The sequence below is a fragment of the Amblyraja radiata genome, chromosome 2, assembly GCF_010909765.2.
Source record: "Amblyraja radiata isolate CabotCenter1 chromosome 2, sAmbRad1.1.pri, whole genome shotgun sequence".
Taxonomy (NCBI): domain Eukaryota; kingdom Metazoa; phylum Chordata; class Chondrichthyes; order Rajiformes; family Rajidae; genus Amblyraja; species Amblyraja radiata.
In genome coordinates this window covers 130,273,588-130,286,314 of record NC_045957.1, presented here as the reverse complement: position 1 = coordinate 130,286,314, position 12,727 = coordinate 130,273,588, and the positions used below count along the sequence as shown (strand labels likewise).

General features: G+C 43.5%; 1 protein-coding gene across 9 annotated transcripts in view; it reads right to left on the bottom strand.

The window, feature by feature from the left end:
- The window catches only part of kiaa1217 (KIAA1217 ortholog), a 604,059-nt gene that overhangs the window by 333,883 nt on the left and 257,449 nt on the right, over window positions 1-12,727 (bottom strand). Inside the window, exon 1 of one of the 9 annotated variants that reach the window (XM_033015683.1) lies at window positions 10,009-10,088. The exons of the other annotated variants lie outside the window; for them this stretch is intronic. The gene's annotated coding sequence lies outside the window, so the exon portion shown is untranslated. Of the gene's footprint in view, window positions 1-10,008; window positions 10,089-12,727 lie in introns of those variants that run through there. 9 annotated transcript variants of the gene reach the window in all.

The following is a 12,727-nucleotide window of genomic DNA, read 5'->3' as shown; positions in this document are numbered from 1 at the left end:
TAACAATCACCGGTGCTGTCTGTGTTTGTATGTTCTCCCTGTGACCCGATGGATTTTTCCCAGGTGGATTGGTTCTCTGGTTTTCTCAAACATCCACAAAGACATCAGGCCTGTGGATTATTTGGCTCTGGTAAATTATCCGCAGTGGTGGAGAATGGTGCAATAGACAACAGGGAAATAAGTGGGGTGTGTTACTGATGGGATTGCTCAAAGAATGAGCATAGAGTCAAAGGGCCAAATACACCTCTTTCTACGTCACAAGAAAATATAAAGAAGGATAAATAAGCCTCACTCTATCCTCCTCATCTCCCACAGTTTAGTCATCTCAGCAATCATTATCATGTAAGTTGCATGCAATTCGGGCCCCAGCACCCAACCCTCTGGCAACCCCCGGCTTTCACATTCCCAATCAGATAATGACGTGACTTTCACATTCCCAATCAGTCTGAAGAAGGGTTTCGGCCCGAAACGTTGCCTATTTCCTTTGCTCCACAGATGCTGCTGCACCCGCTGAGTTTCTCCAGCATTTTTGTGTACCCCCAATCAGATAATGACGTGTTCATTAATCCTTGCTGATTTTGCCCATTATTATGGAATTATGTTTCAAGTCCCTATTACCACTTTTTTTAAGAGCAGTTTCCAGCATGTGTTCTATGAGGAAAACGGTAGCAGGTGTTGGTGCAGACAGGAATGCAATCCAACCAACTCACTTGTACTTCTTCCAATCTGGTGTGTGGCATTCAGTGTTCACAATGTGGTCTCCTCCACACTGAATAAACCAAAGGCAGACTGGGTGACTGCTTTGCAGAGAACCTACTTCAGTCTGAAAACCTGATCCCGAGCCTGTCATTTTGATTCTCCATCCCACCCTCACTCCAACTTCTCTGTCTTTGGCCTCTAACATGCTTCCAATAAAGCTCAACATCAAATCATAGGTTCAATATTTCATGTTTTGAGCAGGCAAGCAGCAACACTTAAACTGAACAATTTCAGATGCTCAACATCCCCAGAGCCGACCTGTTCTGATGAAACATCATCAATCTGTAACATAATACTATTTTTTTTTCTGACGCTGCCTGACCCAATGAGTATTTCTAGAATTCTCCTTTGTTCCAGATATCCGGCAACAGCAGTGTTTTCAATAACTTACCCTTCCTCTTCCATCTATTTACTTCTCCTCCAAATTATACAGCTGCTTTCACCACCCTCGGCTCAACCAACACCAATAATATTTGGTGTCATTCACACCCTCTTGAACTATACTTTTCACAGACTTTCCTACTGTTCCCTCCAACCCTCTCCTATCTCTGCAACTTAAAATAGGTTTAACTCCTGCTTCTATGTCAGCCTATCATCATGAAACGTTAGATAGACACAAAATGTTTGAGTAACTGTGGGACAGGCAGCATCTCTGGATAGAAGGAATGGGTGACAAGGGGTAAAGAAGGGTCTCGACCCGAAACGTCACCCATTCCTATCCAGAGATGCTACCTGTCCCACAGAGTTACTCCAGCATTTTGTGTCTACCTTCCGTTTAAACCAGCATCTGCAGTTCCTTCCTACAATATTATGAAACGTTAACTTGGCATTGGTGCTTCCTGACAAGTTATCTACAGCAGTTTGCATTTTTTACAGGTTTGCTGCTTTTAAACTTTTGGTAATGTGGAATTAGAGCTTTTCCTTGATTTCATTTGGATCCTTGTTTAACCAGCTTCCCCTTAGTTCCTCCCTTCGCCTCGAACATTGTGCAATTAAGATGCAGCTTCATCATTGACCTCAAACTTTTTCCAAAATACAAATTGAATGTAATTCCTGGTTTCGCTTGATGGGTTACACAGGCTGTTGAAATATTTTCTTGTCTACTCAGCTAATTGAAAACAAATGTATCAGAATCATTCTTTCACTCTGGCTTGTAACATGTAAGCATTGATTAAAATAGAATAAGCTCCATTTTACTGGGTATAACATTTAAATAGCCAAAGGCTGCTAATGACAGTTTGGTAATTACAACTGATAATTTCAAATTTGTCTTCTAATCTGTTGAAATTGCAAGCTGCGGACATTCGGATATTTTGTATCCCCTAAAACTAAACTTGATTTCTTTCTTTCCCAGTTGTGAAGAACTATCTTTACACTGAAGCATTGACTCAGTTTCGCTTTCCATGGATGCTGCCCAACCTAGTTAGAAAGTCATAGAGTCAGATGAAGTAATGGGGTGGGAGATTGCAACCTTCATGTGGTCCACCCTGTTTCGACTAATATAAGAGTCAAGAGAGTAAAGTCAAGAGAGTTTATTGACATGTGTCCCAGATAGGACAATTAAATTCTTGCATTGCTGCAGCACAACAGGACATTATAGTCATAAATACAGAACAGATCAGTGTGTCTATATACCATAGAATATATATACACACACACACATCATAAACAGATAAAGTGCAATAGGCTGTTATAGTTCCGAGTTTATTTCAAGTTGTGTTTAATAGTCTGATGTCTGTGGGGAAGATGCTGTTCCTGAACCTGGATGTACCAAATTTCAGGCTCCTGTACCTTCTACCTGATGGCAGCGGAGAGATGAGTGTGTGGCCAGGATGGTGTGGGTCCTTGATGATGCTGGCAGCCTTTTTGAGGCAGCGACTGCGCTAGATCCCTTCGATGGTGGGGAGGTCAGAGCCGATCATGGACTGGGCAATGTTTACACATTTTAGCAGCCTTTTATGCTCCTGGATACTCAGGTTGCCGTACCAAGCCACGATGCAACCGGTCAGCATGCTCTCTACTGTGCACCCGTAGAAGTTTGAGAGAGTCCTCTTTGATATACCGACTCTCCGTAATCTTCTCAGGAAGTAGAGGCGCTGATGTGCTTTCTTTACAATTGCATCAGTGTTCTGGGACTAGGAAAGATCTTTGGAAATATACACGCCCAGGAATTTGAAGTTCTTGACCCTTTCCACCATCGACCCGTTGATATAAATGGGACTGTGGGTCCCCATCCTACCCCTTCCGAAGTCTACAATCAGTTCCTTGGTTTTGCTGGTGTTGAGAGCCAGGTCGTTGTGCTGGCATAATTTGGTCAATCAGTCGATCTCTCTTCTATACTCTGACTCGTCACCATCAGTGATACGTCCCACAACAGTGGTGTCGTCGGCGAACTTGATGATGGAGTTTGCACTGTGTCCAGCTACACAGCCATGAGTATAGAGTGAGTACAGCAGGGGGCTGAGCACGCAGCCTTGAGGTGCTCCCATGCTGAATGTTATCGAGGATGACACATTTCCACCAATACGGACAGACTGTGGTCTGGATGAGGAAGTCGAGGATCCAATTGCAGAGGGATGCGCAGAGACCCAGATCTGAGAGCTTGGTAACCAGCTTGGAGGGGATGATGGTATTAAATGCCGAGCTGTAGTCAATGAATAACAGCCTGACATATGAGTTTTTGTTGTCCAAGTGGCCCAGAGCGGAGTGGAGAGCCAGTGAGATCACATCCACCGTTGATCTGTTGTGGCGGTAAGCGAACTGCAGTGGGTCCAGGTTTTTGTCGAGGTAGCAGTTAATATGCTCCATGATCAACCTCTCAAAGCACTTCATCACCACAGACGTTAGTGCCACAGGTCGATAGTCATTGAGGCACGTCACCTTGCTCAACCCGACGTGCACAAACAATTAGATCAAATGGAACAAATTGACCTACAACTTTAGGCTGATCACGCCATACGCAAGAAGAAGAATAAGAAGAAAATTATGAAGTAATTACTTTTTCAAATCATCAACAAATTGTTAAGACTCCAGAATTCCCAAAATATAGGAGTGTCTCTGCAATATCATGGTTAGAGATGATTTAGAGGGATATGGTCTAAATGCTGGCAAATGGGACTAGCTTAGATGTGCACCTTGGTCAATGGACAATAGCCAATAGACAATAGGTGCAGGAGTAGGCCATTCAGCCCTACGAGCCAGCACCACCCTTCACTGTGATCATGGCTGATCATCCACAATCAGTACCCCGTTCCTGCCTTCTTCCCATATCCCCTGACAAGTTGTCCTCAAGGGCCTGCTTCCATTCTATCATATAGTTCACATTCAGCTGACTGAAGAATGAATGATTCCTTAATACCGGGAACACTGATTATACTTTCCCAATAGCCATTCTACATTACCGTGTAGATTAAACAAGTATTGAAAGATAATATATTTATGCAATTCACTATTCATGTTCTGTAAACAGCAACTGAGTCTTCAGGTAATCCAAGACTTCCATTTTTCGCACCAAACTTGAACATCGAGATCCCATTTCAAATACAGCATGGCTGGACAATGTGAACCAGTTAAATATGGAGTGGTGCTCCACCTACTGGATCACTGCAATTTTGGCTTCCAACATATAACTCTGCATTTCTTTGAAGAAAAACGTTTACAAATAACATAGAACTGGATCTTACCTACTGGATCTCTATCCATCTCTTGAGATATCTTCTTCTTCTTGCGTATGGCGTGCACAGCCTAAAGTTGTAGGCCAACTTGTTCTATTTGATCTTATTTGATTGTGCACGCCAGGTTGATTGCATTCGTTGAAAAAGGGCGGACCACATGAAGGTTGCAATCTCTCACCCCATCTCTTGAGATATCATGAATGTATATTTGCAGTGCTATGGGTGAAGGTAGGGCTAGGATTTACAAAAGGTAAATCATGTCTGACGAATCTTATAGAATTTTTCGAGGATGTAACTAGTAGCGTGGATAGGGGAGAACCAGTGGATGTGGTGTATCTGGACTTCCAGAAGGCTTTCGACAAGGTCCCACATAAGAGATTAGTTTACAAACTTAAAGCACACGGCATTGGGGGTTCAGTATTGATGTGGATAGAGAACTGGCTGGCAAACAGGAAGCAAAGAGTAGGAGTAAACGGGTCCTTTTCACAATGGCAGGCAGTGACTAGTGGGGTACCGCAAGGCTCAGTGCTGGGACCCCAGCTATTTACAATGTATATTAATGATCTGGATGAGGGAATTGAAGGCAATATCTCCAAGTTTGCGGATGACACTAAGCTGGGGGGCAGTGTTAGCTGTGAGGAGGATGCTAGGAGACTGCAAGGTGACTTGGATAGGCTGGGTGAGTGGGCAAATGTTTGGCAGATGCAGTATAATGTGGATAAATGTGAGGTTATCCATTTTGGTGGCAAAAACAGGAAAGCAGACTATTATCTAAATGGTGGCCGACTAGGAAAAGGGGAGATGCAGCGAGACCTGGGTGTCATGGTACACCAGTCATTGAAAGTGGGCATGCAGGTGCAGCAGGCAGTGATGAAAGCGAATGGTATGTTAGCTTTCATAGCAAAAGGATTTGAGTATAGGAGCAGGGAGGTTCTACTGCAGTTGTACAGGGTCTTGGTGAGACCACACCTGGAGTATTGCGTACAGTTTTGGTCTCCAAATCTGAGGAAGGACATTATTGCCATAGAGGGAGTGCAGAGAAGGTTCACCAGACTGATTCCTGGGATGTCAGGACTGTCTTATGAAGAAAGACTGGATAGACTTGGTTTATACTCTCTAGAATTTAGGAGATTGAGAGGGGATCTTATAGAAACTTACAAAATTCTTAAGGGGTTGGACAGGCTAGATGCAGGAAGATTGCTCCCGATGTTGGGGAAGTCCAGGACAAGGGGTCACAGCTTAAGGATAAGGGGGAAATCCTTTAAAACCGAGATGAGAAGAACTTTTTTCACACAGAGAGTGGTGAATCTCTGGAACTCCCTGCCACAGAGGGTAGTCGAGGCCAGTTCATTGGCTATATTTAAGAGGGAGTTAGATGTGGCCCTTGTGGCTAAGGGGATCAGAGGGTATGGAGAGAAGGCAGGTACGGGATACTGAGTTGGATGATCAGCCATGATCATATTGAATGGCGGTGCAGGCTCGAAGGGCCGAATGGCCTACTCCTGCACCTAATTTCTATGTTTCTATGTTTCTATGTTTCTATGTTTCTAGGACAACCAATATTGGACATGATAGTCTCCTCCCTCATTGTCCCATAGACAATGGACATGATAGTCCCATGTACATGATAGTCTCCTCCTTCATTGAAACCTCCACATTCTATGATCAAAATTATCCTCAGTGCAAATTGGATGCATATTCTCCTACGAGGTTCTCAACAGCACCTCTACAAGTTCAAAGATTACAGATTTGGAGTAGACGTGATGAATTATTGATTTAGCTAGACGCAGCCAGATCACACAGTACACTGCTCACCTGAAACACAAAGATAACACCGGCTTTTCTATCGATTTTAAGTGGCTCCATTTAACTTGCACCATCTACTCTCCAACACATGCAAGGACCTCATGAACCTTTGGTCTCCAACATTGAGATGATTCAAATGATAGACACAAAGTGCTGGAGTAACACAGCGGGTCAGGCAGCATTTCTGGAGAAAAAGGATAGTTTATGTTTCGGGTTGGGACCCTTCTTCAGACCAAAAGTAGGGGGTGGGTGGGCGTATGATTATTCAACTGGCTGCTCTCTTTCTCACAATAACTAGGCCAAAGTTTCTTGAAGATTCCACTGCTCAGATATATTTTTCCAATCTCGTCTCACTTCGTCTTTGAGTCCAGCTTGTACAAGGAACACTTTGCATGCTCCAGCGGGTTTGTACTCATTACCTATACCTCCTCCCTCCACTCTGTCCAGGTACCCCGATAGTCCTTTCAGATTAGACAGAAGTTCACTTGCACCTCCTTCAACCTCATCTGCTGTATCCATTGTTCAAGATGTGGACTCTTATACATCGACGAGACCAAACGCAGACTGGGCGATCGTTTCGCGGAACACCTTCGTTCAGCCCGTGTGAACCAACCTGATCTCATGGTTGCTGGACACTTTAATTCTCCTTCCCATTCCTACACAGACCTTTGTGTTCTCGGTCTCCTCCATTGTCAGAGTGAGGAACAGCAAATTGGAGGAACAGCATCTCATATTTCGCTTGGGCAGCTTACAGCCCAGTGGTATGAATCCTCATTTCTCTCACTTCAGCCAGCCCCGTCATTCCCTCCCTCTCTATCCCTCCCCCACCCAAGTCACACTCGTTTCTCATTTTCACCCAACAAACAGCTAACAATGGCCTGTTTCCTTTATCATCGTAACTTTTTTTGCATATCTTTCATTCATTGTTCTTTATCTCTCCACATCACCATCTATATCTCTCGTTTCCCTTATCCCTAACCAGTCTGAAGAAGGGTATCGACCCAAAACGTCACCCATTCTTTCTCTCCAGAGATGCTGCCTGTCCCACTGAGTTACTCCAGCCTTTCGTGTCTACCTTCAGTTTGTACTCATTACCCTTCTAACCAACCAGCAAGTTCTCCTGGGTCCTGTGTTGCTCATGTTAATAGTTCTCACCTCTTCAGTGCATCCCTCCTCTTTTTAAACTTGCAGTCTTCAATGTCTGCCTCAAACCACAAACTATTGACTGCCATAGAGGAAAGAGAAACACTGGCCAATATCCAATATCCATTTACATTCCCGTTCTTGAACACACTGATGTATTCACAATGCATATCCACCTTTCCTAAATGGTTAAAACCACACCGTGTTATCAGAATCAGTTTACCTTTATCCTTCAAGGATCTCATCTTATGCTTTTGCTTATATTAGAGGCGATCCATGTTTTCAAGGTTCCGTTTGAAGCTCTTCAATTACATTTCTAACCTAGCAATAATACATACTTCATGGCAGTAACTAAGATACAATGTCCCTCATTCTCCTGCTCATTCAGTCCACAACTTTGGACATAATTGACCATGCCATATTCTTCCAAAACCTCTCCACTGCTGAGCAGCCAGGCTGGTTCCATTCTTATCCAATTTGAGAATCAACTGAAGCCTGAAAACCTGTTGAAGCTGGAGGGTTGTCTGAAGCCAGGGAATCCATGTGAAATAGCTTTTCTTCTCCCTCTTACACCACTTGCTCTGGTGCAAACCTTTCCCTCGCAACTCTTGGGGTTATCCATGTCACTTCAGGTTTATTGAAGTTGATACAATTCAAACCCTCAACTACCACACATATACCTATGGCACCCTACTCTAGCTCACCATCTCCTCTCTCAACCACTGCGAACTCCACAAATTGTCAAACGGCTTTGCTGACATCCATGCTGGCAGATCAGAGACTTTCTCCAGTTACATGTTGGGAAGTCCAATGCCATCTTATTTAGTCACTGCCAAAATCTTCAGCTTTCTGCCTTATTTTCTCAAATGGATTCCATGTTTCACAGATTTGTTGTCAGGTTTGAACTTCAGGTCACATAAGGAGCCAAAGTGCTGGATTAACTCAGCGGGTCAGGCAGAATCTCTGGAGAGCATGAACAGGTGACTTTTCAGGTCAAGACCCTTCTTCAGATCACATCCCATCTCATCACTAATACCATCCTTTTGAACCACCTCAAAATGCTTGAATCTGACCTCTCAAATGTTGTTAAAACCCTCTCCCCCTTGTTATCTTTCAACTTGACCACTGCAACACATTTCTTGTCACCTCCGTCATTGTATCTTCTAATAAAATGAGATTATCTAAACATCGGTTGTCCAGATACATCTTCCCTCCGTTTTGGTCCCTTTGATTTGATGAAGGACATTCTTGCTATTGAGGGAGTGCAGCGTAGGTTTACAAGGTTAATTCCCGAGATGGCGGGACTGTCATATGCTGAGAGAATGGAGCAGCTGGGGTTGTACACTCTGGAGTTTAGAAGGATGAGAGGGATTTTTATTGAAACATATAAGATTGTTAAGAGCTTGGACACGCTAGAGGCAGGAAACATGTTCCCAATATTGGGGGAGTCCAGAACCAGGGGCCACAGTTTAAGAATAAGGAGAAAGTCATTTAGAACGGAGATGAGGAAACACTTTTTCTCACAGAGAGTGGCGAGTCTATGGAATTCTCTGCCTCAGAGAGCGGTGGAGGCAAGTTCTCTGGATACTTTCAAGAGAGAGCTAGATAAGGCTCTTAAAAATAGCGGAGTCAGGGGATATGGGTAGAAGGCAGGAACGGAGTACTGATTGGGGATGTTCAGCCATGATCACATTGAATGGCGGTGTTGGATCGAAGGGCTAAATGGCCTACTCCTGCACCTATTGTCTATTGTCTATATCTCTCATGCTCACCGACTGACATAGGCTATGGGTCATGTAAGGCTTCAGTTTTCAAATTTGCATTTTTAAATGAACCATGGCCACGCTCCTCCCCACCTCTAAAATCTTCTTCAGCTGAATAAAGCACCAAGATATTTGAGCTTCCTTAATTAAGTGCTCCAGAGCATCCGCAAATTAAATTAAATGAAACCACTCTATCATCGGTCATGATGTCCTCAGCCATCCGTACACAAAGCTCTGGAATTCCTTTGCTAAACTGCTCTGTCTCGCTGTCTCTCTTAAACATTCCTCCAACAAGCTATGATTAAATATCCGAATAATGTCTTGAGGGTTTGTAACAAATTTTGTCTGAAAGCATTCTGTTAAAATGCACGGCATGAACATGTGTTGCAGTTATATTTGCTTAAATACAACAATGATCAAAGTTCAATGTACTACATTGGTAGGTGAAGCACTTTGGATTATCTTCAGGGAGTGAAAAGGGATGAATAAATAAGTACTTGCTTCACAGAAATCTTAAGGAGTCCAATTTAGTCGAATGCTTATTAACGCAGATATAAATAAACACTGTAAGCTCTTTTTAATTAAATCATTTTGCAGAGATAATCTTAACTGATAAATCCCATCTTTCACTTTGATAAAATGGCTCATGTGCAAAGCTCACCTGAAGGGGACCTCCATGTCCTTTTTGACTGCACATAAATATGTGGCTAATCACACTCCGTCTAACACGGGCCCATTTAACCAGACTGCAACAAGCACACTAAAGCCTGACAGGCGAGTTCATGTACGGCACGGCAAAATATAGAGATAGGATGTTCATTTAATTAAAACAAAAGCTATGACTTAAATGGTTAAAAACACACCGTGTTATCAGAATCAGTTAAGCTTTATCCTTCAGGGATCTCTTCTTATGCTTTTGCTTATATTAGAGGCGATCCATGTTTTCAAGGCATCAGACATTTTAGTTTCACATGGAGTGCAGGTTTGGTCTTTTCTGCAGAGTCTGGTTTCAATTAAAATGAACTTTTGACCCACCGATGACTACAGGAATGTTCTTGTGTTTGGTAAACTTACGTTGTGCTAACAATGCCCTGTGGCAGAGAAACACAAAATCACTCGCAGCAGGATACCATAAAAAATGTAAAGATTACCAGAGTGAGCTAAAGATGCAAAAACTGGAGGTGGAGCTGTGTGTAATATAACTTCACGAAGCATAAAATAGTCAGAAAAATAGCATGCTGATATCAGATTACTGGGGGGAAAAAGGACTGACTGCAGCATCTTCAACACACTGGAATCTCCTAATCTGAGGAAAGACACTCTTGCCATACAGGGAGTACAGAGAAGGTTCACCAGACTGGATCCTGGGATGTCAGGACTTTCATATGAAGAAAGGCTGGATAGACTCGGCTTGTACTCGCTAGAATTTAGGAAATTGAGGGGGGAAACTTACAAAATTCTTAAGGGGTTGGACAGGCTAGATGCAGGAAGATTATTCCCGATGTTGGGGAAGTCCAGGACAAGGGGTCACAGTTTGAGGATAGAGGGGAAATCCTTTAGGACCGAGATGAGAAAAACATTTTTCACACAGAGTGGTGAATCTCTGGAACTCTCTGCCACAGAAGGTAGTTGAGGCCAGTTCATTGGCTATATTTAAGAGGGAGTTAGATGTGGCCCTTGTGGCTAAAGGGATCAGGGGGTATGGAGAGAAGGCAGGTACAGGATACTGAGTTCGATGATCAGCCATGATCATATTGAATGGCGGTGCAGGCTCGAAGGGCCGAATGGCCTACTCCTGCACCTATTTTCTATGTCTATGTCTATGTTCTAAGCCCGAAGGTGGAAGGAAGTGGGGGGGGGGGGGGGGGGGTGTTAAGGGAGGAGAGGGGATGGGGGGACAACTGCTGGTGAGTGGGATTACTATAGATGGGTGCTTGATGGTTAACATAAACATGATAGCTGCAAGACCTGTTTTTCATAAAGTCATGTGATAGGAGTAGAATCAGGCCATTCAGCCCATCAAGTCTACTCCGGCATTCAATCATGGCGGATCTATCTCTCCCTCCTGCCTTCTCCCCATAACCCCCGACACCTGTACTAATCGAGAATCTATCCATCTCTGCCTTTAAAATATCCATTGACTTGGCATCCACAGCCTTCTGAGGCAAACAATTCCACAGATTCACCACCCACTGACAAAAGAAATTCCTCATCTCCTTCCTGAAGGACGTTCCCCCTCATTCTGCTAAACTCCGGGGAGTACAGGCCCAGTGCCATCAAATGCTTATCATATGTTAACCTACTCATTCCTGGGATCATTCTTGTAAACCTCCTCTGGACCCTCTCCAGGGCTAGCCCATTCTTCCTCAGATAGGGTGCCCAAAATTGCTCACAATACTCCAAATGCGACTTGACCAGCTCCTAATAGAGCCTCAGCATTTCATCCCTGTTTTTGTATTCTTGCCCTTTGGAAATAAATGCTACGTGACATACTTTACAACCTCTTGACAGCATGATTGCTTAGAAAGAGGAGGTTGATTTCTGTGAACGTCCACATTTGAAGAGAATGCTCTGCTATCACTCTCATATAATAAATCCTAGGCATTGAGATCAACAAAGGCCTTTGAAAATGCTTGTTGCTGCTCCCTCCATTTCTCTTGACGTGGGTTTTTACCACAGGTAGCTCAAGACACAGCGTGTTATTACTAATGCTGACTGCAAAATCCTCCAAATCCACAGGCAGAATAAGTGAACCACATCAGCATCCTCCATAAGGCTAATACTCCCAGTAGTGAAGCCCTCATTACACACAGTGGGACTGCCTAACCAGCCCACATTGTTGACATACCCATATTGCAGTCCTGAAACAGTCACTCTTCCGAGCTTCATCTCAGCAAGAGATTACCAGGAACACACTGAACCAGAATAAAGTAAGTCATCCTCAACCTCAAGGGATCTCCCAAGAATGAAAAGAAGACGGCTTCTTAAAGTGGACCATCTTTAAAAGTACAGTTGTTTTTTAAATAATCCATTTTCTTTACAAATGCAGAGCATTGTTTGCAACTATACAACATCCAATTGGACTCGATCACATTTGCTAGTAATTCTTTATTAAAGCATGCCAAATGGACAACATCTGTACGGGATCAACCTAACAGGTCCATGTGTGAATGCAAGGCATCGTATTGAGCCATATGAAGTTCAGAGATACAATAAGGAAACAAAACATCATTAGATGCGATTGCAAAAATACTTTGGCAGTTAATAAATTAAGGACACTAATTGGAAAAGTTTAGGACCTTCCTGGTTCATTTGACGAGGCAACCGTCATTAAAATTATTGTTAACAAGTGAACTCAATGTTTCTGGAATTGTTCCCCAGCATGGATGACCACTGTTAGCCCTGGATCAATGAAAAATGAACAAAATGAAAAGAAACAAAGTATTTACACCAGGAACTAGTCTGCCAACTTCTCCAAGGTTGTCACAACCATTGACAGAGCTAGACTGTAAAGGGCCTGTCCCACGAGCATGCGACTGCATGCGGCAAGCACGACCTAATGGCCTCGTGGGGCCGGTTCCA